Source organism: Nipponia nippon, unplaced genomic scaffold (assembly GCF_047370975.1).
Source record: "Nipponia nippon isolate SJK-2023a ecotype South Korea unplaced genomic scaffold, ASM4737097v1 scaffold_10, whole genome shotgun sequence".
Lineage (NCBI taxonomy): Eukaryota > Metazoa > Chordata > Aves > Pelecaniformes > Threskiornithidae > Nipponia > Nipponia nippon.
Genome location: NW_028262291.1, coordinates 31,637,928 through 31,665,108, shown reverse-complemented (window position 1 = coordinate 31,665,108; position 27,181 = coordinate 31,637,928). Strand labels below are relative to the sequence as shown.

General features: G+C 47.2%; 1 protein-coding gene across 2 annotated transcripts in view; it reads right to left on the bottom strand.

The window, feature by feature from the left end:
- Positions 1–786: 786 nt before the first annotated feature.
- Positions 787–27,181, bottom strand: part of DPF3 (double PHD fingers 3) — a 200,846-nt gene continuing 174,451 nt past the window's right edge. Inside the window, exons 14-15 of one of the 2 annotated variants that reach the window (XM_087746422.1) lie at positions 9,988–10,068; positions 787–9,461 (exon numbers count right to left, since the gene is read on the bottom strand). The gene's annotated coding sequence lies outside the window, so the exon portion shown is untranslated. Of the gene's footprint in view, positions 9,462–9,987; positions 10,069–25,369; positions 26,379–27,181 lie in introns of those variants that run through there. The other variant, XM_087746419.1, reaches the window with a different exon arrangement.

Below are 27,181 nucleotides of genomic sequence, written 5' to 3'. Positions count from 1 at the left end.
CAGCTAAGAGCCAGCAACCTTCTAATCCTGCTGCTAAGCATTTGGAAACAAGCTTTTCAAAGGCTGTCTTTACACAGCACTGCTATTACTTGAAGCCTTTTAATGTGAATTTATGGCTATTGCCACAAGTGTCAGTATGGTTGCCCTCTCACATTTCGAATAGGAAACTGCAGATTCACCTCATGCACAGGGTGGATGTTACTGGGCAGAATTTAGGGAGCAATTTGCAGGCTCTGGGCTCAAATGAGTTGTGCATGAAGGAGTCTAATGCTGTTTGAGATGGTTAGAAGCACCCAGGCCATCCACATGGGGTTGACAGCAATGACACTGGATTTCCCAGTGCATTCCTGTCTGGGGACTCAGAACATCCCCTGAAACATCGCATGTGGCAGAGGACAACTCTCTGTGGGCAATGATGGCATTGGTCCCTGAATATTGCTATCTGTCAGCAGAGATACTAAACTGAGCTTCTTTCTCTCATCTTTGGGGACTTAAACCATGCCATCCTCCCATACGTACTAGGCAACAGCCAGCCCTGAGCAGCACCTTCTACGGGTAGACTAGGAAATCTTCGTCTGGCCTGGGATTTCAGGAGTGATTGTTCCCTTTTTGGATCCTTGTCAAGATTTCTCACGTCGATCTACAGGCAGGTTATTCCCGCGTGCTGCATAGCTTCATAGCCCAGCACCGTGGGTGTCTGATTCCTGTCATAATTCAGCGTGAGCCTGATGCCACGTGGATTAAGGCACACCAGATAAAAAATTCAAACGATGCTTTATACAACACATAATTTCCCCTAAAAGCATCTGGGATTCTGAAATGCCACACTCTGCTCTTCAGAGGTCATTTGGGGCCAAACATGGAAAAATGAGGCACTGTGGGATTTTCCTCTACAAGGGAAAAAAAAATCTGAAGGGCCTCCTATCCCCATGGTGTGTTTGAAGGCATCCAGACCAGAGCAGCAAGTTCTGCCCGTAGGGACTTGCCCAACACCAGAGGCTCACCAGAAACTCTCTCCAGGGCCATGTCCCCATGCTGGCAGAGGGCAAGCCCTGGGGGACAGATGGAGGGGAGTCCCATGGGGGGGACGGGTGGCTGTGGTGGCCGTTGCATGAGGAGCACGAAGGTGGGTGGAGGTGAGCTCCCAGAGAGTAGATGGGATCTGTGAATCCCTTCTGCAGGAGACATGAAGCATCATCCTCTAGTGCCACCCCATAGTGTGCTGGTAAAACAGCCAGGGCAGGGGAGGTGGGAGGAAGCGTCCCCTCGCATGAACTCGCTGTCGACCGCCCTCCCAGCACAGCAGGAATGTGTCACTGCAGCTGAGTATTTTTGGCCTCACACAGGCTTGGGGCCACTCAGGATTTCAACTTTGGACACTTATGGGCAGGGCAGGGAGCCAGCTGGCCAGTGCCAGGGTGCAGCGCTGCGGGGAGCGCCTGGGTCCCTGCTGCTGGGGCTGCGGCAAGCGGGAGCCCGGCTGCCTCCGCGCGGGGATTTAACCCTTCCTGAGGCACCTTCCAGTTTTTGCAAACACAGAAAACAAAGGCTTCACTCCGAGCTTGAAAGCTCTGTCAAACGCCGGGGGGGGTGTTGAAGCCACCTGGTTCCCCTCAACCCACGTCTGTGCTGCTGTCAGCCATGCTGTCCTCTGTGACCCTCATCCTTTCCCCTGGCACCAGCACCCTTTGAAAGGCTCTGCTCCCCCCAGACAAGCTGTGAAGTGGCCAGTCAGCAAGCTGGGTGAGCTGCCTCGCAGGAGAGCAAGACCTGTGGTTGACCACAGCTCTCAGGTTTGAAAGGTCCCAGAGCTGAGAGGTTTTTGCAGCCCAAGCTCTCCTCTTCAGCAATCAACCCATGCACACTTGTGCAAGTGAAGCTGCGGAGCTACGAGGCACAACCACCAGCGACCCCGGTCTGAGGGCTATGCCGCTTCCCAGAGCTGCCTGCGGCCCCCCCACAACTGTGCCCAGCCGCAGCAGCTCGGGGCCACTGGGCTGAAGGGAGTTGCACACTTGCGTCCTTCAGAGCAACTCTGTTTTCTGTGTGCCATTTGTCTCTGCAAGACTTGTAACCTTTGCTGGTTTTGAAACAAGGGACCAGTACAGGCCAGGGAAACTGATACCTTCCTCAACTAGACCCCTGCTTAGCATACATGAGAGTCCATCTTTAGTATCTTGGGAATCAGACTGAGAGAGTTGCCACGTGCAGTCCTTTGTCCTGCAGGACAGGCTTAATTGCTTTGCTTATTTACCTTCAAGCCATCCTGCAGCTCTGTTCATCAGAGCATCAGTGCTCCTCCATGTGTCATGCTGCCGGCACACCACATCGCCGTTACACCCGTTCTTCCCCGCGTCCCATTGCTTCAGCACCTGTGGTTCTCAGCTGCCTTTCCCCCTCATCACTCTTCACTCTTGTTTTCTCTGACCCCCTCTTAGAGAGGCTGGTCTGTGCAGCTCATGAAGGGGTTGTCAAACTGACATTTCTCCCCTTAAGCTGGCTGAAGAATCAGTCTCTTCACTAAAAGAAACACTCCTCAAGGGCTGCCACGTGCAAGGCTACTGAGCTCTGTATCTGCTCTGCAATTACAAAACCAGGGCGAGTGGCATGCGTACATGGGTTTGGACTCATCCCTCTTTGAATCTCAGCCCCACAGTGCAATTTGGCCTGTGAGCAGGACTGGCACAGCCTGAGCTCAAGCACTGGCAGCACCTTGGCAAAAGCAAGTTTGCAGCATTTGCCTGCATGCTGTGTTCAGGACTGCTTGGCTGTTGAAATCTCTGACACATTTTCTATATGTGTGTCTGTCAGTGCAGCTGCGTATCTGTTTATGCAGACAGCAGCAGGGAAGGCCTCGAGTCCTTCCCTCAGTTGATGGCTGATACCAGATGTTAGATCCTCCATGCTGGGGCACATACAGATTTTGGGCATGGTCTGGCCAATTCAAGCTAACTAGAGCTTTCCGCAGTCTAGAAAAAGCTTGTCTTGCCAGTACCAGAAAGGACCCTCAGCCAACCCAGCTCATACGCACACACATCCAACACATGGGAAAAATCCATCTTTCTGTGCTCAGTGTGATGGATCATCTGCTGTGGGCCACCTGCAAACCCCATCCTGTAGCCAAACTCCTGAGCTCCTGCATGTCATGCATTTTGGGTAGGTAGCTACCCTACCCAAAATACCTGTCCTCCTGTGATGACCCACCTCTGGACACAGAGCCATCCTGCCGTGGTGTGGAACTCCTTTGCTGTGCCCTGCCTCCCCCTCTGCAAAACAGCCCTCACAGCCAAAGCCAGGCAGAGCTTAGCTGCCTTCTGCCATCCTTTAATTAGGGAGTTGTCAGAGCCTTATGGAAAGCAGCACAGCAAACCACAGGCTTCTAAAATGTGGAAGCAATGGCAAAAGCAGTGCTAGAGCTACCTACACCAAATAGGAAAAGAAATGGGTTGTGCGGGCTTTCTCTTTCACACCCTGGATATTATTGACCTGATGAATATTCTGGCAATTTTTTCATCACTGTGGTTTGGCTATGACCTTTCGGCTCATCTGCCAGGGCTTTGAGGTCTCTCATGGGTCACGGGCATTATGTGCCCTGGCTGCAGGTGAAGGGACCCAGATCAGCATCCTTCTCTTGGCTCCCTGCCTGGCTGTCAGGGCATCGCTGCAGCCCACTCTCGTGGGACTTGGCCTTCCCTCCCTGACTTTCTCTTCTAACCCAGCAAGCAGTTCCCAGAAAAGTCAAGTTACTATATTAAGGTGATCCTGCTCTCAGTGTCACTTTGTTTCTGGGGAGTCTTAAGCAAATCAAGTTGCAGAGTACACACAGAGCACCACAGTCTCCATGTCAGACAAAAGGATGGTCCAAAGGGAGAGAGGGGGCAAGAGAGAAAGCTCTGTGTTTGCATTCATCTCTGACATGACGGATTCCCCCTTCCTGGAAGCAGCCTTGGCATAAATAAAGCCAGTAAAGGCTTTTGTGCAAGAACTCCCTTCACTACCAATAGTCATGGAGTCATAGATAATAAAAGACCTGGCAGCTCATCTTGCATTGCTCCCTGTAATCAGCAGGATTTTACCTACTGAATATTCACCAAGGTTGCTTTATCTAGCACGACTCTGAAATCTCCAGGGATGGGACCTTAGCAAATGCCCTCAGGAACACATTTTTCCATCCTTGAAGCATTCTTACTGCAAGGAAAAAAAACAAACGTCTGATGTACAACATAAAAAGCCATCTCTGAGTAAGTTTAAAAACAGTGAGAGCCATCTGTAGGCCACAAATAGCAAAGGTGTTCAGCACTGTAGATTTTTTTCCCCAAGTATTTCCCTTAATGTATTTTTTTGCATTGTCTTGAGTTTATTGCACTTTGCATCAACATCCACTCTCCATCGTGACACGGTTTAGATATTTGTGGACTATCATGTCTCTTTTGAGCCTTATCCCCACCTCAAACTGTAATGGCTGAGGCTCTTCTCATATGCCAGTTTCTCAAAGATTGCTATCAACTTTGCTGCGTTTCTCTTTCTTTAAAAGATCACTCAGGAAAAACATAATAATGTGACGACAGAAGGGCCATGCTCGTCCATACGGCACAATTAGCCAGTCATTTGCGTAAGTGAGGTATCGCCCTGGCATCATGCTCTTTGTGGCAAACTACATGCATGTGTCACACATGTTGTAGTGTAACATATTTGTTAAATCTATTTATTGCACATCTTTGACCGCTTTACCTACCTTCATCCCACACTGCCATCTGTTCTGTGGCTACCACCCCCCATCCACTCTCCTGAGTACCTATGGAGGGCTGCCAGGAAAATGGTTCTTCCTTTTCTTGCCAAATTTGGAATTTCAGTTGCAAATTTACCCTAGCAAGAGTGCCAAGGGGAGACAGAGTCAATGCCAAACCCACTCCAGCTTTCCTGTTGGGCACATTTTCAATTCTGTCACAGTAGCTGAAAAGGGGAGCTGACTCCCATCAGAAAGGGGTCGTGCCCAGCACTGCAAGAGGAATCAGAAGTCCAGGAAGAGCAGATCATCAAAGACTTTAAAACTATAATATCTGTAGGATCAGAAAATAATTCCATTATCGACACACATGACATTCTCAAAACCCTGTACATTTGTCCTCACGTAAGCTAATGCACCTGGCTGCAATGAGTGAAGGTCTTTTTGAAAACAGTTCCAATAAAATGTGTTAAAACCACCTAGATCACTCCTGGAATCGTTTTTTCCACAGAACGGACTTGCATAATATCCACAGGGCTTTTTTGTTTGCATATAATACAACCACCCTCCAGTCATGTTAGAGAAAGCCTTATACAATGCTGTACCATCATGCTTGGTCAATACATACATATGTTCAAGCAGATATTTCCAAAGTCAAGTAGGGCTTTCTATGCACAAGTTCCCCATAAAAATAAGGCAAATGTGTTTTTTCCTAGAGTAGACCCTGCAGGTGCTCTTATCTGGAGATAATATGTGCTCCCCTCAGCGCTGTACTAGCACTGCAGCCAGGCATGAGACATTGCTGAGAAGACCAGCCTGCTCCTGGTGACTCATCCCAGCTGAGCATTTGTGTGGGAGTGCACTTGAAATGATCCAATTTACTCGTTCCCCTGAAAGACCACAGGAGCACCCGCTGCAGTGGGGTCTCTGCTGGCAATATGTACGGCAGAGGGAGCAGAGTTTGACCTGGTTCCATGGGCTTCATCTCAGCAGGGCAGAAGTAGGCTCTGCACTTAGGCTGATGGAAGATCCCCACGGGAGAGGAGGTTGGCAGCCCCCTTCCCACTCTCTATGTTCCAATACTTGGAGGCAAGGACCCGGTTGATGAGCTGGTGACTCAGAAAGACCTTTGATCTTCCTGGCCTGCTGCCCTCCCACCATCTCAGCTCCCCTGAGGCTGCTGAGCTCCTGTGTGTGTAAATCTTGGCCATCACGCCTGCCTCTCCAGTGTGCTTGGATAATGGCCTGGAATACAGGATCATTTCTTTAAGATAGCACTTACATCAAGGCTGCAATTTATGATCATCATGGAGGGGGGGAACCATCATCCATACTAGGCTCATTACCCCTACACAACAGTGATGATGGGAGACTTGAAAACGCAGGCAGATCAGAAGGCGTTAACCTCAAACATGCTGAAGACAACCTGTCCCTGCCCCAGCCACATCCTGAGAGGTCATATACCGGGTGACACGCTTCCCTCCAGGGCCAGGTGGGGCCATGCACCGCTTGCGCCTCACAGCCCAGCTGCTTTGAGGTTTTACAGGGGACTTCAAAGCACGGTGCAGACTCTGTGTGGGCCCAGCAGAGGGGCGAATTTGCTCCCAACAGGAAGCATTCCTCTACCCCCTCGGCTAAACTGTAAATTTAAAAGCAAGCACAAATTGCAACTGGCTGTTTTCAACATCACACGCCAAAGAAGTGTCAGGGTCTGTGATACCAGGCAGAAGTAGTGCCCAATATTAGAGATGGAAAATTAATTTCTATTAGCCTATGAGCCTGTCATTCCTGGGCAAAGATGTCTTTGATGAAATCCATCTCTTCTTGTGTTAACAAATTGCCCGCAAGTAGATTGCAGTATGTCCAAGATTTATTCACTATTTGAATATACTTGCCAAATATTTACTTGCCAGAGAGTTATTCCTGGAGAAATTCTTGATCTGCAGCTCATTCGCAAAGCGGTTGTTACTGGCATTGGATAGTTGAAATTCAAGGAGTTTTGCTTGGACATGCAGGTCACCTGGTATTGTCTCTGCCACCCAAAAATATGGATACAACTGTTACAGTCGGGTTTGCTCAACCTTTCTCTGGTGTTTGTTTTAATTTGACTGTTTCCAGAAATATTCCTCTAAGTCAAATTCTAACTCAGACCATTCCTGGAAAGAAAAGGGGTGTGAAAACAGCCAAACATAAATAATTGTTTATTTGCTGAAAAACTGTAGTCCGTGTCATTCGCTGTGCTCTGGACACAGGGGATGTACAGGGTTGTAGCCAGCTGCAGGGTAGGTGCCTACAGTATTTATGCAGCAAAAACTTCCATGAAAGTTGTTAGAGTCTCCTTGTTTGGGCAAACCCAGCAAGCCTGTATTCCAGCCTTGCCATCTGGGTGGTTTTTCATTCAGACAGATAATAATTGTATCTTAAGGCTACTAGAAGTAACCAATCCATAATTAAAAGGCTCCTGGTTTTAATGTACAGAGAAAAGGCCTACCACTCACTTTAAAGGTATACAATAAATCAAACGGCATTTTCTTGCCACTGGCTAGCACTTTATTTCTCTGAGAGCTGGCATCACTCCAAGACTAGAATTTTAGGAGGCAAAGAGCAATTGTTGGCCCCCTGGACTTCATGGTTGATTATTTCTGAAAAAAAAACCAAAAAAACCAAATAGTTCCTTCTGTTAAAAACAAGCAACATGTCAGTGTTTTCAATCATTTCTTTTGTCTTATTCCTTCCTTCCATCCATCCATCCATCCATCCATCCATTGATCCATCCTCTACTCAAACTTAGGACAGGCACTTTGGGAGGAAAAGGACCTTTTCTCCCAGTATCTTGATCAAAAGCATGTTTTTCCTTAAGTTTCTTTGGAGTTAACTCTGTGTTTGTGTCTTAATCCATTTGTGTGTCAGGCTAAGAGCTATTCTGAAGCTATGTGCAAGTACTGCTCATGTTTTACTGGAGTAGCCAAAATGAACTGACTTTTGATATGCGATCAATGCCTACTCCCATTTGTTACACCATTCATTAAAGGGACATAAGATACAGTTTTAATTAGGGTTGTGCTGAACCAGCAGCTGAGCTCTTGACATTGCGATGAAGTTAAGTTTCAAATAAAAGGCTGAGACCCACGGCCATTCCCTGGCAGAGCTTCTGCTGGCTGGCCTAGATCTGCTTGTTTCCCAGAAGGACATGGCAAATCCTTTGGTTATTACAGACCTACAGCCCTACCCCACTTACCTGTAGTCAGCTGTGAATGGCCCAGCACACCCCTTTCTCCTCCCTGTAATTAGGAATGGATGTGTTCTTTGTCTTGGTCTCTAAAATATATATGCTGGCTGTAAACTAGGAGAGCTTTCACAGAGACTCCACCAGAAGGCCACCAGGCTACATGTCTGTCACATGGTGGAGCTGGCTTGTTTGTAAATGTGGGGGATGCAGACGATATACAGCTGATTATACAGCCTCACTGGCTGGAAAAACGAGAGGAGCAGAGCCAGTAGACCTAGAGTGACCAGTTCCCCAAACCCAAAAAGTATGTAAGCAGACCCCTATCTCTCAGGATGGACCTGGGCAGGTGGGGAGGCAGCAGTGTGATACCCTCACACAAAAAAAGCAAGTTAGGCAGCAGATAAAATGATAAAATGACAGAGGTAATGGTGAACGAAGAATAGTGAAGAATTTCCTTAGCAGTGGAGGCAACGTGTCTTCCTGAAGTTTTCCTTACCCTGGGCTTGTTGGGAGGACTTGCCGCAGTTGCATGTTGCAGTGAGAATATGAACGGGCAGTATCTCTACAGAGTACGCATATAGCCTCTATAGGCTCTTTCATGAGCCCTCCCCAGCAAGGCACTTGCTTTCTCCTTCCTTGAGTGTGAGCCAACCCTGGCCACTCCTGCTATTTAATATATTGACCATTTGGTAGAATGCGTCTGCATATGATAAAAATATTTAAAACCCTTGTTTGGTTGACACACGCTGTGAGGCAGCATGATTTCAAAGAGGTTTTAACTAGAAATTTTGTAATTTATTGGTTGCAATGCAACCAACTCATTTCCTCAAGGTCTCTGTGAAGGCAGCAGGCACTGAACTTTCCTTTCTAAGCTTCCCTCTAAGAAGTAGTATATTCAATATTATTAAAACTTCAGTATTTTAAAAGTTTCCATATTAAATGTTGTATGGTCTGCCCTGTTTGTGTTTTACTGGTGCATGCAAATGATTTCACTCCCTGTGGTCCAAGGTACTTACTGTTCATTCCAGAAAGAGAAGCAGGTCATAACTGGATCCTGTACAGCTGGACACTGTGTGTGTAGGTACCACCTGAGTATAGCCTATATGAATGGTGGCCTTTGCGTAACTTTCCTGTGCCATCTCTACAGCAACTGGCTGGTAGCAGAGGCAGCACTGGTACGGGAACCTACTCTGCAGTAACAGGCCAACAGCCTGGATTTGTCAGATTTATGAAATCAAAATCTGATTTAGGAGTCTGTGTCCTGGAATAAAGCAAACTCCTAAAAAGAAGACCATGATTGTGGTTACTTTTGTATAAACAGAGCTTTAACTGCACTGTAGATGATGGAGCAATATTTGCTTTACCTGAGCATCCTGGAGCAGGCTGTTAGTGAGAGCTGATTGTAGGATGCTGGGTGGGTGCCTACACTACCTGAACCTCCAGCCACCCAACACAGGCTGGCCTCCAAGTCCTGTCCCAGGATGCTCTCCCTTCCCTGTAGAAGCACTGCAAAGAAAAAGCTGCTTGTTATTTCTGAGGTTGTCCTTAGGCTGGTCAATGTGTTTATTTTTTTAGAGGGATCACAGCACTCCGCTTACTCCTGGTTGGAGGCTGAGGGACACAGATTTAGGGAGCTCCTTTGCATACGTGGCACACGTTTCTGAAGAGGTGCAGCGATCAATTAAATCCTAAAGAAAAGTTCTGTCAGTGGCACTGCTTATGCAAAAAAAACTGTGCTAGATCTCACCACCTTTCACATCCCCCTCTCCAAATCACAAACACAAGCTGGCAAATCATGTGAGAAGCTGTGCAGGAAAAAATGACATTCAGGTGGTGGTCCAGATGGTGCCAATTTTGAGAGAGACATGCGAGTGCATAATAGAGCCCTGCGCGCTCCGAGGCGTGAAGGGCAGTCCACTGCTGCCAGCACGGGGGACCAGTGGCAGCCACGCGTGAGGCATCAGGGGAGGCCCAGGCAAGAGGTTTAGCAGGAAAACTTCCCTGTAAAAGCATCTGATTTATGTTTCCTCACCTGTCACAGCACTAGTTTTTCACTGGCTTTCTGTTGCCTAAGGAGGCACTTTTCCCTCTTAGCATCTTCGTCCAGCTGCAGCTGCAAGAAAGCCCATAGGTGAGGGTCAGCATTAATGTTCCTGTCTCCTCATGGCAGCCAGGCAACTTGAAATCTGCAAGCACCCAGGGAAACTGAAGGACTCTCTTCGGTGTGGGTGCCCACCTCACTGAGCCTCTGCCCACTCAACTGCTCTTGCAAATATGCAACATGCATAGACAAATGACAAAATAAGGATGCTAACATTTTTGTAAGAGAAAAGGTGAGAATTTGCTCATTGATATTTTTTCCCAGATTTATGCATGTATCGATTTGGATCATTTATGAATAACTTTTTTGAGTAAAATAATAATATTAATAAAAAAGCCTCTGTTTCTGTACTCCATGTTTTTCCAGCATCAAACCTTGCAGTCCTCAGCAGATTTCCTGTACCTTTTACTGCAGCATCACAAATCTGTCAAATGCCAACTGGGTGCCTCCAGGGACAAGGCAAAGATCTTGTGCTTTCACAAGGAATCTTTTAGGTGCTATCATTGCTCCCAAGAACTATGTAGCAAACAATTTTTTTTTTCACTTGAGGGTGGAACTTTCGGGGTTTAAACATTCTGCTGCTGCAGAATGCAATGAAACATAAAATGCCTAGTAATTCTGAATTAAGTTAGGAAAAAAAATGACTTTCATTTTGATCCAAGTGTTGGACTTAGATAAAAGGAAATTATTTCATTCTACCTTTTTATTATATAATTCAATTTGACATTAACATAATTAAGAGAAAGCTGTTTAAAGTGTGACATTAAAGAGGATCAGAATTGAACATTTCAAGTTGAAATGGCTTTTTTAGTCAGTTTTGTTTGCTTAGTTGTTTGTTGGGGTTTTTTTTCACAAGAGTTTGCTATCAAGTGTATTGTCATCTTTCTGTGGAAAATTTCAGTTTAGATGAAATACCATTTTCTGACAGAAAAAAAAATCCCTTTCCACAGGAAAATGTCCATTTATCTCACTTGCGCACTGAAAATTTTAACTTTATTTATTCTAATGACCTGTACTGCTTTTCAACTTATAACGACGTATTTCCATAAAAGCTGTTACTTCTTTGAATGTATATAGATTATCTACAGCAACAGAAATATTACCAGAAAAAAGCAATAGATTATTGAAAAGATAAATAAAATCCTGAGCTAGTTTCACTGTAATGCTGGTGGTGTCTTTCCTGAGGGAAAAAAAACAATGTTGTGAAGCTGATCTTGACTATAGTTGCATAATTTCATAGAATCATAGAATGTCTTGAGTTGGAAGGGACCCACAATGATCATCAAGTCCAACTCCTGTCCTTGCATAGGACAACCCCAAAATTCACATCATATGTCTGAGGGCATTGTCCAAATGCTTCTTGAATATTGTCAGGCTTGGCACCGTGACTGCCTCCCGGGGGAGCCTGTTCCAGTGCCACCCTCTGGGCGAAGAACCTTTTCCTAATGTCCAACCTAAACCTCCCCTGGCATATCCTCCTGCCGTTCCCTTGGGTTCTATCATTGGTTGTCAGGGAGAAGAGATCAGCGCCTGCCCCTCCTCCTTCTCTTGTGAGGAAGCTGTAGACCTCAGTGAGGTCTCCCCTCAGTCTCCTCTTCTCCAGGCTGAAAAGACCAAGTGACTTCAGCCACTCCTCATATGGCTTCCCCTCTAAACCCTTCACCATCTTCGTGGCTCCCCTCTGGACACTCTCTAGTAGCTTCGTATCCTTTTTGTACTGTGGGGCCCAGAACTGCGCACAGCACTCAAGACGAGGCCGCACCAGTGCAGAGTAGAGTGGGACAATCCCCTCCCTCGACCGGCTACCCGTGCAGTGCTTGATGCACCCCAGCACACGGTTGGCCCTCCTGGCTGCCAGGGCACGCTGTTGGCTTGTGTTCAACTTGCTGTTGACCAGAACCCCCAGATCCCTCTCCACGGGGCTGCTCTCCAGCCTCTCGTTCCCCAGTCTGTACGTACATCCAGGGTCGCCCTGTCCCAGGTGCAAAATCTGCCACTTGCCCTTGTTAAACTTCATATGGTTGGTGATTGCCCAGCTCTCTAATTTGTATAGATCTCTCTGCAGGGCCTCTCTGCCCTCCAGAGTGTCAACAGCTCCTCCCAATTTTGTGTCATCAGCAAATTTTGATAACAAACCTCCAAGTCCTGCATCCAAGTCATTTATGAAGATATTGAAGAGCACCAGCCCCAAGATGGATCCCTGCGGAACCCCGCTAGTGACTGGTCACCAGCCCGATGTAACCCCATTAATTTAATGAAGTTAATTTATTTAAGTTACTTTAGGTTATTTATTTAAGTTAATTAAGGCTTATTTTATGGGGTCAGGCCAAGGGGAGTGCTGGTATTTAAGTAAGTTGTGTAAGGGTTCATTTCTACCTTTGCTTCTCAGCTGCAGCGTTAGCATAGCCCAACCATTGTCTAACTGGAATGCATGGGACATGGCTGCAATGCATGGGACACAGCTGCAACATATGGGACACAGCTGTAATACATGGGACACAAGCTGAAAAATCTCAGCAAATGCAGTGAGGGAAGCCACTGCTCAAGTACTTCACCTCCTGAGGCTCTGATCACAACCAAATAACTTTCCTCCACAAGCAGAAGTTCATTTCTGGTCTGAAGCTTAATTGTGCTTCTTCACGTGTCCTGTCATGTCTGAGCAACTAACAGTAAGGCCTAGGAGGAAAAGGCGTTCAAGAACATTTTGGGCTTTTTAAGTGCCATCTCTCCTTCACCCATCTGCCTCTGTTGGAACAAGAGACATCTTCCAATAGGTTGGACAACGCACTATCCTCCACCTCCGTAGGAGAAAGAAGTACAGTCAGGGAAGAAACAGTTTATCATCACTAGGAAACACAGAAATTTTGAAATTCCACTTCTCAGTTCACCTGAAAACCATACTTTAAAAAAAATATAGTTGAGGAGGTAGTAATTTAACTGATGTGTTGGTGATTCTCAGCAAGTTCCTGACAAGAAAAATCACTTGCTCCTCTTCTGGTCCCCACCATGGCTCACTCAATCCCTCATCTCTCCTGAGTCTGGTTAACTCATTTCATAGTCACTCATGACTGAACAATGATATGGAAAAATGTAGTATGTCATGGAAACCGTTACCTGTCAATTCGTATGGGCTGGTGCCACGGAGGCTGCTAATTATAGCCCGACATGTAAATACTCCTGGAAGCTGATTGTACTTATTTGGACTAGTGCAATATTAATTAAATACTTTGATTATTTCTGAGATAGACTTTGGGAAGGAGGGGGGGAGGTTGTCAAGGTAATTAACCTTTTCACTGCTGAGGATAAGGTTGTCTTCCCCCGAAACCGCAGCAGAAGGCTAAGTCTGAGTTTTCCTCCCTCTTTTCTCTCTCCTCCTGTCTGTGACCTACTCCCATGACACCTCCCGTCATTGTCTGCTTGCCCTTTTTCTCCCCTGGCTCTGTGTTTGTGCCAGTTCCTCAAGATCACAACTCGCCTGCCTCCTCGAGCAGGCAGGAACCCAAAGAGGAAGGATGAGGAAGAGCTTCTGGCAGGGAACCAGGGTGGTTCTTGTCTGAGGCCAGAGCCCCTGGCTGCCCAACCTTCTGCACTCACAAAATTCCCAGTGGTGCCTGTTTCTGGAAAGCCCAGAAACAGCCAGCTTCCAGCTCCTACACTGGGTTTCCCGTCAGCTTCCAATTACCAACACAAAATCGTCCCTCCTGGCTCAGGCTGCCCTGAATAGCTGTCACAGTACCTGCCTTAATGCAACAGCCTCCTCCAGCTGCACAGCCCCATTTATGAAACAGCAAGTCTCAGCCCCAGCTCACGCAGCAGCTGGAGTGCACAGAGCATCACTCAGCCATGGTGGGGACAGACATCTGGGCAAATGCACCTGCGGCAGCTGGGAGAGGTGGGAGAGGGAAGGGGAAGCTGGTGCACAAAACTGCAGACCAGAGGAGCTGGGACCACCTCTGTAAAAAACTGCTGAAGACTTTGGTGGGTTCAGAAACAGCAGGACAAGATGCTGCTGCCTCTCTGACTCGTCCCTAGAAGAAAACAAACTGCAGTGACATTGCGTATGAGAGGCAAAGACTAAGAAGAGGAGGTGCGGTGAAACGAAGGAAAATATATCTGGCTTTTCAGTTCATGCAAGACACAAAGCTAAGCTCGGTCTCAGCTGCAGGCTGTCTAGGACTGATGAATGTTTCACAGGGATCCTGGGTTTGCAGGGAGCCTGGGGCTGCCCTACGAGCAAGTCAGCTCAGGTGGAGGCAGGCTGCAGTCAGCACTAGGCCAGGGTGTTGGCGGGCAAAGCAGGCTTCTCAGCCTGGAGCTAGCTTCCAAGCAAGCCTCAGGCCACGTTTCAAATGAGCTTTCTGTTATCATTTGAACAACTCTACAGGAGGTGTTGAACTGTTGAGTCCAGCAATATCTTTGAGTGACTTTGGGGACAGTGTTTTCCAGCAAGTCCTTCATTTCAAGTGAGCCAAAGCTTTGTGTTGAATGAATCCTCTGTTACAGTGTATGGCCCTGGGACAGTCACACGTTTGCATCATTTCCACACAAACTAAACCTGCTGTTCTTGCACCATGTCATGAGGCACACCATAGCATGCCTCAGTTGCTCTCTCCACTGAGTGTCTGGGCAGTATACCCTGCCTTGCACATGTGCAGCACTGGAAAAGCAGGCAGCATGGAGAAGCCAAGTCTTGCATCTTCCAGGGATTTTGTGCCCTGTGGAGGTCCTGCTCATTTACACATGGTCCAAACAGGCAACCAGCACCATTCTGACAGTACCAAAACCAACTCTCCTAATTGTCATCAACACACCTGAGTGGGAGCACCGAGACAAGGGGGAGCTGAATCAGTGGCCCTGCGGAGAGCATAACAGCTCTGGTTTACCCAGGTAACGACCCTCGTCTCCCATTTGTCTTTTCATTACAGTCTGTAGGACTGGGGAATTCAACCTCTTGTCTGGAGGAGATAAGTAAGAGATGGTTGTGGGTCAGAGCTGCCACTAATGCACTCTCAAGGACTCTCTGCAGCTGTACAGCGTTGTCTTGAAGATGCAGGGGAAGGACGAGTGCTATTTCTGCCCCGGGAAGGCAGAAGATGTTAAATCAACATAATGAGAGCTGATGAGAAACAATAGAGGCATCAGGACAGCACAGAGAAAGGGAGAGTTATGAGACCTGAATGCTGTGGGCCCAAGAGGCATGGGCACATGCATGCTAATTTCTCCTTTCTACTGCAGCCCTACCGACCACCAAGTGCTGCTGGGCCATTGACTCCCTAAAAGCAGTGCTGCTGGGAAAGGATGGTGCTGCGCTATCGCCAGCTGCCCCCCTGCAAGGGGTGGGGTGCCAGGGCCGCCTGCTGTGGCAGGATTTCCAGCTGGGGACGGGTTGAGGGACGCCCTGGCTGAAGTATGGCCGCAGACTTCTCCCCCCTTGCCCCCACGGGAGGCACAAACCCTGGAGGCAAATGCCGGGGGGGACGACAGTCCCTGCACAGGGGCAGAAGCTCTCCCTCCAGATTGCAGCATTGCGAATATCCAAGGCAAAGTGCACAAAAACAGTCCCTCACACTGTTTTGAAGAGCTTGGGTCTTGAAAACACTGAAGACATGCAGGTTCTTCATGGTCTGTACATGAGTGAAAACAGGACAAAGCACAGGAAAGCAGAACAGGCCAAAGACAAAAGCCCAGGCTCAGAAGGAGGTGAAGAAACACCAGGCATAAGCTCAGGGATGCTGTACTAATCCTAAATGCCTGAAACAGGGAGGTGGAGGGAAAGAGAGTTTTTTCCACATAGTTCTTTTTCAAGGAAGAGCAGCCTGAGTTTAATGGCTGGACTTGAAGTTAAAGGGTTACAGCCTCTCACAGAGGCAAATGAAAACACAAATTGATCAAAGCTGCCATTTTTTACCAATAACTTGTTTGTTCAGAGGCACTAGCCGCTCTTCATGCTGATTGTCTCACTGCATAATCACCATTGGCAGCTTCCCTCGCCCTCTCCTAAAGATCCTCTGCATGGATTTTTCCTTTCCAATTGCATTTCCGGGGACGATAAGAAAGTTGCAGCATAAATAAAACAAGATGCCTGGAGACTCCGATTCAAAAATAATGTAGCTGAATTCCTGAGTGAGAGGGGAAGAAAGAGCGAAGCAAAATGCAGTGCCTGCCTGACGGCTTCTCCCTTGCCACGCTCACACCAATTAAGCGTAGCTGCACGGGTAGGGTGGCCAGGAAAGCACCTTTGTGCACACATGCTAATTTGTTCGCAGGCTGCGGCACACAATTAATAAAAGTGCCGCTCACACATTCCCCAAAACAAAGAAGGAACGCCGCAAACGGTTCGGAGGCACAGAGACTGAAAAGGGTACACACACGGCTGGATCAAAGGCAAGCTGGATTTAGGGAAGATTTGCACCCCGCACTTGTCGTCAGGATCACCAGGCACTACACATTTAAGTCCCTGTTAGGTCATTCAAAACTTTATGCTGCCAGTACAAAATAAGCAGAGGGGTGAAGAAACTTTTAAAGGCAGGAGAAAGAAGTGCAGGGCATTGAATTTAAACCCAGGAGAAATGGGCATCGGGAGCCTTACACAGAGTCCTAATGTCCGTGCAGGGTAGAGAGAGGGCAAGGAGAAATCCATCTTCATAATAAAATGCTGGCTTTAGCTATGATGGATGGATGGAGAGCCAGGTTGCTGTTTCTCTACTCCCTCCCTGCTCTTTCCCCTTTATTAGCTTAAATGTTGGGGTTTTTTTAAAGGACAGGAGCAAGCAGAAATTAAATGCTCACTCTCCAAATGAAGCTGACATGAGCCTCTGGCTTTGAGGATGGATTAGTTTTGAAGGCATACTATGCACAAAACGAGGCCAGTGAGGGCTGGCAGTGGAATTCCCAGTAGGGACAGGTTCCTTTAAAACACAGATTAAACAGGGAGGAAATGCACAGCATATGAATATGAATTGATGCTGGGCCTTGCCTGGTCTCGCTTCATTTGATAAAGCGCATTTCCTTATTGCATGTCAATTATTTACATTATTTAAATATGTATCATCAGATGAACATGTCAGCCCTGAAACAGATACACAGATGCACATGGAAACGCACATGTGCAGCAGAGCATGAGGCACACACCAGTCCATCGGGCAGATAATGAGCGGCCACTCCTGCGCTCGGCGAGCTGTGCGTAACGAGCACCCCTGTGCCTGGGCCCTGACGCATTCGTTGTGCCGCCCCTGCAGAAGAGCCGGCTCCCCTCAGAATAATTTGAATGCAGGCTCTGCTCAGCTCCACGGGAATGTCAGCACCCGGCAGGAGCCCTGCGCCTCGCCGGTGCCTCTGCTAATCTCCAGTATGTGGAACTGCTTGTCTGCGAGATAGTTATTATTCTTCCTTTCATCTGCGCAAGTTCACAGCAAAGGAAACGCAGGCGAGCTACATTTAAATTGGATAAAATCCCTGTGCCCAGCGATTCTCCAAAGTTAGCGTTATTAGTAAAGATGTTAGCAGTCGATATCGCACTGTTCTGGCCTCCACCACCGTACAAAAACCTGCTCTGAATTCTCCTGAAACAAAATTGTTTTTCTTACGTGATTCCCATTCTTACGTGGAGTTTCTCTCCACGGCTTCTGCTCCGGGTGTATGAAGGTCTAGGTACGGCACAGGCTTCGGCGCAAGTGAATTCTGCTATTTGCCTCCAACCCGTGAGGCAGAGACTGCTATGTGTTGCTTTTCACAAGTCCTACTGCTGAAATGCAGGCCACCTCTGGAAACACTGAAAGCTTGAGCGTGGATGGGCTATGGATATTTGGACAGGCCCAAGAGAAAAACTGGATCCTCCTAAGCTTTACACCACGTCATTCCTCTGCCCCAGGCTCCTCCCAGCTCTGAGAAGGTCCGGAACAACAGGGATGTTGACTGGATTTAACTCTGTTGAAATGTTCCTAAAAGAGCAGGTAGGGCCTGGTATAACAGGTAATTTTGCTGATGTATTACACTTTTATTAGTGAAAGAAGAACTAAACACTTCCCTCAGCACAAAATTTGATGGGTCAGATTTTTGGCAGGTGTAAAACAGCATAGCAGACTCAATGGAGGTACTCCACTATGAACCAGCTGAGGTGTTTACCAGAAAAGCTGACCAAGGCAATTACCTTTACCCTCTTGTGCTCTTGGCCTGGTGCTGACCACTGAAATTTCCAACAGACATTTTTATCTTTCAACCACAGCATGAGAGATGACACTCCGTGAGCAGCGAAGAAATGACGCATTGTTTTCTATTGCTTTGTATGGGATTCTCCAATGCCTTTAAGATGCAGGATCCAATTGCAATTTTCCATTCAGCTGGGGCACTCATAATCTTTCTCTCTCATTCCCTAGTGTTTAATATGGTGTAATGTCATGCTGCGTCATTTCCTTCAGAAGGGACTGAGAAGATGTTTTGCACTCCCTCTCCCTCCCCTGCTCATCCGCGTGTTTTCATAAAATTTATAAGACCCTACCAACTACATGGTTTTATCATACTTGGCTGAAATGACCAAGGAGTTTAGAAAGCATTAGCTGGAAGCAGACTATTTCATGACGGCACTAGTCGTCTTTACTTTGGAAGCTGGGCTAAAACCAGGCAGGAACGCAACAGAAGTTATTAAATAACACTGGTAAGACAGACAGATGGTCATTAACACCCCCATCACCACATTTGCTTCCAGAGAGATGGGGATCTGCCCTGCCACAGCAACCTGAAAATGAAGTGTTAGAGGGTGAGTCTCTGGACTCTCTGGGGTGTTGGGGAAAGATTTTAAACTACAAGTCTTCACCAGGCAGAGCCCAATTTCCCCTTCCCCCTTAAGTTTTTTTGTGTGCGTGTTTTCTTTTTTTAACTCAGCAGACCTCAAGGCAGCTCTGTTCATTTGCATCTGAGTTTGGGTGCTGACAGGCGATGGTGTCAGCGGAGCTCTGGGAAGGACATCGTTTCCTTTGCTAGTGGCTGCAGCGGCAGTGTGAGGAGCAGCCAGCCTTCCTCTACCAAAACAGCAAAACCAAGAAAATATTACACAACATGTACAGGTGATTTGCATAATTGATGCAAAGCAGCATCCCACTGTACAAATCCTCTCCCTGAAGGTAATCTTCCATCCCCATCCCCATCCTGCAGTCTCCTCTCCCACTTTCCATCCTGTTAGGCTTCCTCCTACTTTCCCGTCGCCATCCCTCATTCCCACCCAGGTCCTCAGCTTCTCTTCACACCAGGAACCCGATACCTCCATTGCATCTCTCCATCTCTCTGCTCTTCCAGCCGCCTACCTACCACTCCCACCAGCAGAAAGAAGATGCGTGGGAAGCGAGGACATTTAACTAGCTAAAATGGAAAGGAAGGGAGAGACTTTCAGACATGGTCATTACCCATCAGAGCAGCCTGACAACCCCCCCCGAGAAATAGCAACAAAATCTGTTGCTGGAGAAACTTACCTAGAAGCTGAAGCCATTGGTTTCAGATGGTGGCAAGATGACAGTCACATGTGGCATCTCAAAGCACAAGGCTTTGCCTGGGACTGAGCACTCAAGCTAGCCACATAGGTGGCTGTTCTCCCCAGGCACAAGCACAGCTCTCCGCGCTCCCCTGAAGGCACCCCAGTAAGCGATACTGGGGGCATACTGGGTGAAACTTAAAAAAAATAAAAATAAACCTAAAAAAAACCCCAAACCTAAAACAATAACAACAGCATCAGTATTTATGCTTTAAATTCTGTGCAGTTACTGGCAGGCCAGGCCTGGAGCCAGCATGCATCGCTCTACATCTCTGCCTCTGTTAATGGGCATCTCTGCCTGCCTGTGCGCAAAGCCTGCAAACAGCTGGTACGTGCCCATGTGTTGCACTGACATCTGTCCACAGCTACCACCTTCAGCTGAAGAAGCTCAGCTCTCGTTCATAAATAATTGCCCGACCAGCTGCTGGCAGGCCTGGGGAAAAGGACTCAGGAAGGTCACAGAGCAAATGCAGAGCTGCCTGCAGAGCACAGTTCTGTCATGCCCAATACCTGAGGTATATGGACTCCTCCAGGCCTCTTACTGGGGCATAACTCCCCCGCCCAGGGTGGTAACATGCTCAACTCTCCCATTCCTTGTATAAAATATGGAGGCAGGGCAGGATGATCAGCACTGCTCCTGGTGGTGCCATAGGAAGGTGGCCCTGGGCCATGCCATCCCCTCCCCGAGGAGCAGGAGCTGGTGCTGCTCCAGGAAGATGCTGAAGGATGGTGTGGCACTTGCTGCAAGGGTGGCTCGTATGGCAACCCACGCTGAGGGAGGTTAGTCCATGGAGGGCAGAACCGCCGGCTTCTCCTGTCTCCCCACTGAAGCTCCCTGGTAGCAAGAACAGGAAATCTGCCCCAGAGAATGAGATGTAACCTCTACTTCTCACCATCTGAACTTCTCTCAGTTCAGGACCAGCTTGATCCCCTCTGCAGCCTTTTGTCTTTCCAGTTTCTTTTAAATGTGCTCATTAGTCTCCCGCTGCTCAGGACAGCTGCTGGGGCTGGGGCTGGCCAGGCAGCGGTAGGACCTGACAGGGCCTTCTGATGGGGAGAGACAGTGGGCACGGGGGCAGACCAGCCTGCGGGCTCCCGCCTGCTGCCCGCTGTCTGTGTTTTGGGGAGGAGCCCATGAGCCCGAGGCTTTCCTAGGCAGAAGAGATGGAGGTCCTCGCTGCTGAGTTCCTCCTTCTGGCCAGGTATCCTCCTGGAAGTGAGGCTGCCAGGGGCTGGCCATCTGAGCCACGCCAGATGCTGCCCAGCAGCTCAGCCCACCTCAGACTGTCAGAAGCACTGGGGATTAAATACACCGTCATGTGTAAATCCTGTGTTTAAACAAATAATTCTCTCAGAATAACAGGCAGGCTTTTCCACGTGAAGCAAAGCTGACACCTGACTCTTCGCCTGGCTTCTCCCAGGAGAATATTTTAATGAGGCCCACAGCTGTAATATCACACAGAGAACATTAACAATGCTAATTACCTAAAGTTTAGCCCATGAATACTCAACCAACCATACCTTGGAGACAAATTGTTGTTTTGGCCCGAACGAAGCACTGATAGCTTGCAAAGCGAATCGAGGCTTATGAGAGCATCAGACAAGGCATTAGGCACACAGACCTGGCAAGGCAGCTTCCACAGCAGAGCTGGTAAATCAAAGAGGTGCCTGGACAGAAGGCAAATTTGAGACTGCAGAGAGAAATTGCCTTGAGGTGGCCAAATCCCTCCTGAGAAAATGCAAAAGGTGTTGATAGGTCTCTCGGCATCATCTCGTATAGGATCTGTGCAGTGAAAGGGGGGTTATTGGAGGAATTCTGCCAGGCAGCCGCAGCTGGCACTGGCTAAGCCTTGCACTGCGCTGGGAGAAGCCAGAAGTCCACACAGACATGCAATGTGCGAGCGAGCTCTTTCCTGGAAGAGATCCAGGGCCTTTGCTTCACACCATATGCACAATCATTCTGCAGCTCAAGGTCACCACGGAGGTGCCTGGGTATGCTAGGATGACTGCTCTGAACTGACCGGCTTCGCTCACTCAGGCTCCCAGTGCTGGAGCTCAATCTGCAGCACAGTAAATAGCGATGAGTACTCTGCTGCACGAAGCTTAGCCATCGCCTCTACCTTCTGCTCCTTATCGCAGACGCTGCAGGGCAATGCACGACAAGGGCCATTGTGCAGCAGAAGAGGAGGCTTGGTCCACCCAGGTGTGTCTCGGAGGGAGATGTGAATTTTTAGCAGTCTGTGTTGCTCAGCTCTAATTGAGCAAAAAAACATCACATGGCAGGCAATAGCCCATTAGCAACATTGCGTGCTGAGGGGCCTTTTAATTATTTTTGCGTTCCCAGAGGACTACAGAATGCTCTTCGTAAGCATGGTGCGGGAATGCCAATTAGGTGGCCTCCAGCCCCTCTAGACAAGGTCCGGTCACATCACCTTGCGTCACAGGCTGAACCCTGCCCTCCATTTTCTCCCCAAGTCTGCCGTTCTCTGCCGTGAAATATTTATTAAAGGGAGCTGCCGCCTGTCGCGAATGTTGAGTCCCCTGTCTCCTTGCCAAGGTCAGGCTGCTGGGGAGGTACTTTTGCTCTCTGTAGCTTCTCCTCGAGACTGATGGGTCTTTCTTCTGTTCAGCACAGACAGGCAACCCTGGGGAGGAGGCTCTTTCAATTCCTATGGATTCTTATTTCCTGGGAATAAGGTGGGCATGTAAAAAAATCACTAAAGCAGAGGCTGCACAGCAGTGAGCTATTGTGGTATCAAAACAGATAGTTGCACTAGGGCCTTTTGGGAGCACATTATAAAGAGCCATTAAATCAATTTCTACTGTTGCAAAAGGCCACATTCAGCCTTTGTGATCACCATTGTAACTTCTTAGGAAGCTCCTGCACTTAGAGATGAAATCCTGGTCCCACAGAAGTGGATGGGAGGTTCACCCTCTGCTTATGTGGTGTTAGGTTTGCACCCCCCCCAGTTTAGCTGTGGTTTGCTGAGCTTGGACTTATTGTTTCATACAGGTTTTGTGCCAGAAAAATGCTGAAAGCTTCAACCACAAGCTGTTTGATAACCTTTTATCAACTGTACTGAATGAAAAGAGCAGGCACAGCATAACTTGCTCGAGAAGGACTACGGTTAAAGTGTCAAATAGATTTTCCTCCCCCAGTATGGGCACATACTTAAGTGGTAGGAAAACATATCCAGGAACAGAAATAAACTCTGCTAATATAAGATGCGAGAACCAAAGTACAGGTCTGGCAGGGGAAATTACCTTCCCTAACAATGACCTCTAAAGGAAGCTTGGGGGCCAAAAATATGAGAAGCCAGGTGTGTATCGAGCGTGCACCCCCCAGCTGGGCCGTGTCCACTCAGCTGCAGGAAGCCAGATGCTTCGGGACGTCTGGGGCTGGGGGGACGTCATTCGCTGCAGCGGCTGGTTCCTGGCAAACCTGCAAACCTGTCTCTCATTTGCCATCTCTCTTGACAGCCAACGAGTCCCAGCGCATTTCTTCTCTCCTCACATGGAAGATGCCCCGTAGTGCCAATGCTGTCTGGCTGTCCCCTGTCCCTCTTCTGGCTCTCCTACAGGCTTTGTGGATGTGTGCTGGCCTGTGGAGATGGGAGGGTGGGGGCATGCAGAAGCTGCAAACACGACCCAGCACAGGACCATGCCACAGATTTATGCAGGGACATAATGATGTTTTCTGTTTTCTCCTTTTTTTCACCCTCCTAGTAATTCCTAACATTTTACTTGCTTTTTTGACACCTGCTCAGCCTTGACCTGTCATTTTCTCAGAATTAGCAACAACGCTGAGATCATTTTCCTGTGCAGTGATGGCTGATTTAGAGCCCCTCATTATGCATGTATAATTAGGGTGGGTTTTTTTCCCCAGAAGCATTACTGTGCATTTATCGACAGTAGATTTCATCTGTCATTTTACAACCCAGTCCCTCATTATCATGAAAAACTTCTGCAACTCTTCACAGTCAACTCTTGTTTTGACTGCCGAGAACAGTTTTTCATTCTCAGTCAACTTCTCACCTCACTTTTCATCTTCTTTTCCAAATCACTTGTAAATAGATTAAAAAATACATGTCCAGCTTAGATCTCTGGGTAATTTTCCTCCTCTGTGAAAACATATTGTTTATTTACACTTTTATACTCTACTGCTGCAACTACTCTGTGTCTTTTATTGGAACCACCCCATTGGCAATCACACTATTATTCAATAGAGTTGCACTGGTGTAGACAGACATTACAGAAATAAAACCAGCAGCAGTCCCATTTTTAGGACTTAGCAGACAAGCTATATTTGTTTTGATCTGTGTTTTTAAATTATCTTGTAAATTCCCACCACTAAATTTCATCTCTCACTGTATGTAGCGTGCAATATATCTTTTTTTCTAAATGTATCACCACTTCAAAGTTCATTAAGCCATTCCAGAGACTCTAGCTGATAAAATCCTCATCTGGATTCAAGATATTAGCAGGAAGACTAACTCCTCAAGTCTCTGGCACCAAGGCAATGTATTGTCATAAATCCATAGGAAACCAGATTTCATTAGTTCCCTTGGTCATGGAACTAATTGTTTGCTCCTGCATTGGGCACCTGATCATGTCTGTGGGCAGCAGGAAAGCCAGCAGCATTTTAATGTTGTTCCTCTGCTGTGCTTTACTTGATTTTTGTCTCCAGATTATGAGATGCTGGGGATGTAAAACAGCTACCGGGAAGATAACAGCTGCCAGAAACACGGCCTTCTGTTTTGTACTTTGAGCTGTGCGTACCGTGTAGAGTTAAAAAAATAGTGCTTAGAATAATTTAAAGCAGAAATCTGTTACGTGCCTTCAAAATTACCCGTGCTTGGTTTAATAGATGCTGGATTAATTGCGTGCTGTCTGAGAGCTTTTGTTCCTCTCTGGAGTGGCTGTGGTCTGTGCCACAGAGGTGAATACTACTCTACTGTATGGCAAATTTGACATTGAAGGGCTCTTTGTAGAAATAAGACTGCCATTCTCTCCCATTGTCCCTTTGATTAAACAGTGCCAGCAAAAGAGACAGTTTTGATGGTTGTTTTCATATTATGGGCATCTGGCTACTAAGAGCTGGGCTGAGATCACCAAATCACAAGCCGCTTTAGAGATGTCTGTTTACGCACGCCGATCCCACAGTGATGTGATCCATGAAAGTATTTGGATATGCACATTTCGGGGGGTGAGGGGAGAAAAACAATTTCTGGGATGTGTGGTGAGGACCATTTGTTGCCTGTGTGTGCTGCTGTTTTCCAATACCCCTCCTCTGGTACCCAAACCCACAACTTCCCAGTACTGCTAAAATAACCCTGGACTGTGGATGCTTTTGCTCCACTTTTACATCAACAGACTCCCAGTGACCTCTGAGGTACTTTGTGATAAAAATAAAGGAAAGATAACATATTACACAGTGGACTCATTCATTAACTCCTCCCCAGTTACCACCCCTTTTGTAGCTACTCACATGTGTGTGAATCACCACTTAGTAATGGCTCGGCGATCCCTCAGATGCTTCAGCTTTGGTCGCAGGGACTCCATTAGTTTATAATATATACTGGACTAGGTTGCTGACATCTTCCATTTGCCAAATAAACTTTAATATCCAGAGTCCTTCCCCAGAGTCCGACCATCTCTTTTTGTTAGTACCAAAGCAAACAAAGGAGATTGCAGGAAGAAAGCACTCCCCTCTCTTTCCACACATCTGTTTGGATGTACAACAAAGGCTACAGGAGCATTTTTCCTTGTATTTTTAATTGAAGTGCTTTAATATAAAAAAAAAAGTACATACAAGTTCTAAACTCCTGTTTTCTGCAATCGTTTACACTTTTTCTAAGTTGCAACAGAATATTAGCTACGTAGGTAGTCAACACTGCTAACAAACTACAGTACAAGTTACTAATAACAGTACAAGATGCTTGGAATACATTCTTGCAAATGTGTATGAATACCAAAGAAATCCTGCGAAGTTGAGAGGTTTCCAACACACGGTGCTCTCTTCTCTCAAACCCCTGTAGGATTTCACTCACGGGTTTCCTAACCACCAAAACACAGAAGGGCTGATCCTTGGCTGGTGCAAGCTGCGGTAGCTCCATTAGTGGCCACGGAGCAATATGTCAGTTGTCATGAGCAAAGGGTGTGATTCGCTCTGTGCTCAGATAGACACCTTCAGACGGGGGTGAAACATCATGCAAGTTTCCATGCATGACAAACGGATGGGCCTTCTTGGTCAGTGCTGGCTTATAGCATTAAGCAACGTATTTTTCTGAGGGTTTCAAGACTGATCTCTTTCTCCTGGAACAAATCAGATCAGGATGACTGAAGAACAGTCGAGAGCACCCTGGATTCTCATACCGCTCTAGGTGAAGCTGGGCAAATTTCCCTCAGAAAATGCCAAGTTTTGAAGTGTAAGAACCCACCCTATCACCTCTCCCCCCCCCGCAAAGGCTGGCAAAGCTATCAAGCACTTAATAAAACTGAGTGTGAGATAAGAAGAGCAAAGGTCCTCCACACAAGCCATGTCAAAACAAAACTCTACATACACACATTGTAACGATACAGTCACTTCAGAGTTCAAAAGAAAGATTCACACTTTACAAAGGAGGGAAAGGGAAAAAAAGTAACACAAGAAGCTGTCCTTACAATTATGTACTGATTCCCAAACCTGTAACCTTGGTCTGTGGCCACCAAAAGTAAACGAAAACCAAGCAGCATAGTGTAAACTCCAATGAGGCCTCACAGGGGGTAGCAACAGGCAACCTGGAGGTAGTGTACACAGCTGAAAAGGAATTTGAAAGAAATGAGGAGCATTTTTCTCCTATTCTGGTACATTTACATAATCGAAGACATGGTGACAAACATGCTACACTGTCTCTCCAGCCCTGTGAGCCCACCTACTTGCCACCCTAGGATTGGTCACAGAAGGGTTTTTCCTCTGAAGTGAGAGTGATATCTGGGGTATTCTTGAGGCAGGAGTCATTATTTTTTCCCTCACTCAATTGTTCTGGCTCGCCTCTGTGTTCACTGGGTGACTAACAGGACAATTGGTTTCATCTGAGACTGCTGGGTTTTTTCTCACAAGCATCAGTACAAAACCTCCTTATCACTATTGCCCTGAAGACCAACATTTCAATGGCACACTTCAGTCAGCAGCACCCAAAACTCCTCCAGGCTGTTCACTGACTGGCATTAGATTATTTTGGTGGGAAGCTACGGAAGTTGGCAAACCCATGACAAGGTTAGCTTTTCAATTCATCAGCACATCATGAAAAGACTGAACACCAATGGCTCCAGCTCAGAGTAAAGACACAAAAGTCCTCTTCTGCTGTAAAGAGGATAAAAGGCTATTTAGGGGATACAGAAGTTGGCATATTGTAGAAAACATGGTGGTGGCTCAGAGTAAGAAAACTTCTTCAGCTGTATCATCTTTTCGGTGACTTCGATTTTCTATTCATTTTAAGTATTCCTAGTTTTCTCCAACCATATTAGCTTGACACCACAGTTATTGCATTACAAAAGCCCCTATGATGCAGTCACTCAACATACACATATATCATGTATAGGTAGGGGTATGTACAGCCA